We start from the raw sequence: 2,154 nt of genomic DNA on the forward strand, positions 1-2,154 counted from the left end.
TTAACCAATATTGATACATCATTGTAAACTAAATCTCATTATAAACTAAATTATAAACTACATAAATATATCCAACTAATCCTACTGCTGGTATTGCCTCTGACATTCATGGGAATGTACAAGTGATCAAGAAATAAGGTTTTAAATGTATAAAGCCAGAAGATAGTCCATGGAAACTTTTATAATCATATGTGTATGTAGTTTGCAGTAACCTCCAGATAGTTATCGTTAGTCATCCAAGTGTAGGGATGGTTTCCAATAAAACTGTGCTAACTGGGTTATGTCAGAAAGGTATAAGCAAGTCAAAAGACTTGTCAATATAAAAACATGCCCACTCAAAGCTCCCCCTCCCATCCTGAGTCATGAAGCACACGTGAAACCTCAAAGGAATCACATGCCCCTTGCATAGACACTGCAAGGGTATATAAACTGTAAGAAATCTAACCAAGGGGAGATTGTGCTTTGGGTCTGTTGAATGCCCCACGCTCTCTGCTGGCAATTAACTCTCCTTCCTCTAACAAAGTTAATCTGAGCGTCTAATTTCCTCCAACGGGTGTCGCTTTCTGCAACATACCTTGCTTCAGGAAAGACTGAATTATCTTTATATTTTCTTTCTACAGAAAGATATATATGTATATAAAGGTTTTGTCATATGAAGAGGTATCAAGGAGTAAGTACATAACCAAAGATGAAGGAAAAAGAATACTAGAAAAGTATGTCAATTAATACAAACACGTTTCCAGATTTTGTAATGTTTTTGGTCATTGCAGCCTGGTTAAATAATTTTTGTGATTTCTTATTCTAAATATTATTATATCTGAGTATTAATTTCAGATTTGAGGTTGTATAATTTTAAAGAATGACCTACAGCATCTGGAACTGGCCCTGTGCTTATCTTACTGATGTTCATAACATGATCAGAAGACAAATCATTTTCATTACTCAGTAGTGATGTTCAAACCTTTGGGTTCTACAGCACTGTACTGCAGGGGTCCCCAATCCCTGGGCCATGTACCAGTCAGTACAGGTCCATGGCCTTTTAGGAACTGGGCCGTACAACAGGAGGTGAGTGGCGGGCCAGGGAGTTAAGCTTCATTTGTATTTGCAGTCACTCCCCAGCTTTAGCATCACTGCCTCAGCTCCACCTCAGATCATCAGGCATTAGATTCTCATAGGAGCACTGAGTCCTGGTGCCAAAAAGGTTGGGGACCACTGCTCTACTGAATAAAGCTAAGGTCCAGCATGTGCAGGTCTCAGCTGCCACCACCCAAAATGGAAGGAACATTCCCTTCAGACCTATTGCTTAAATCATAATTTCGCGATGCCAATGGGAGGGTGGTCAAGAGGAAAATGTAAGGCCAGTTAAGATGTCTTGTTAGCACCAGATCTCATCGTTCATTTGCCCCTTTGCCTTTAGGCTCATCTCCTCAAACTCCTTGTCCCACTTCTCTTTCTCTGAAATGAAGTTTATTTTAGTTCCCAGTGTGGTACATGTTCATAATACATGCTTTTAAAAATTATGAAAAATTAGAAATAGGTGTTTCATATATGGTCCTAATGAGATCCTAGACAGGAAAAAGATACTGGAAAAGTCAATTAAATCCGAATTAAGTATGGGATTTAGTTTACAATGATGTATCAATATTGGTTAATTAGTTGTGATAAAGGTACCATTGTAATCTAAGCTATTAACAATAGGAGAAGCTGGCTATGAAATTTACGGGAACATTCAGGAACTTTCTGTACTACCTTTGGAACTTTTCTGTAAAATTAACATTCTAAATGTTTGTTTATAAAAACAATGTAACTTTAAATACCTGCATGTGTATTCCATTTTGCAAACCAGAATCATTTGGGGTCCTACCGTGAATGTGGGGGACTCCCCCTAGCACTGCTCAGCGTTGGCCCCGGCTGTGAAATCCAGGGAGTATTAGCCTAACAAACATCTGGCCTCCAAAGCTGTTCTCGGTTCCAGGTCCATAGTCTCCTGTGGGCCCCTCTGGGTTTTGGAATTGAGGCGAGTGGCGTGTGAAGAAATCTAGGTCAAAGGCCCCTTTTAGTTGTGGACGCTGGGGCGGCCTGGGTTGGAGCCAAGAGGTCCTGGTGGGAGGAAGAAGGTTGGTGAGAACAGGCTTCCCTTCTTTGTCCCCAGGG

This window comes from Pteropus alecto, unplaced genomic scaffold (genome assembly GCF_000325575.1).
Source record: "Pteropus alecto unplaced genomic scaffold, ASM32557v1 scaffold4450, whole genome shotgun sequence".
Lineage (NCBI taxonomy): Eukaryota > Metazoa > Chordata > Mammalia > Chiroptera > Pteropodidae > Pteropus > Pteropus alecto.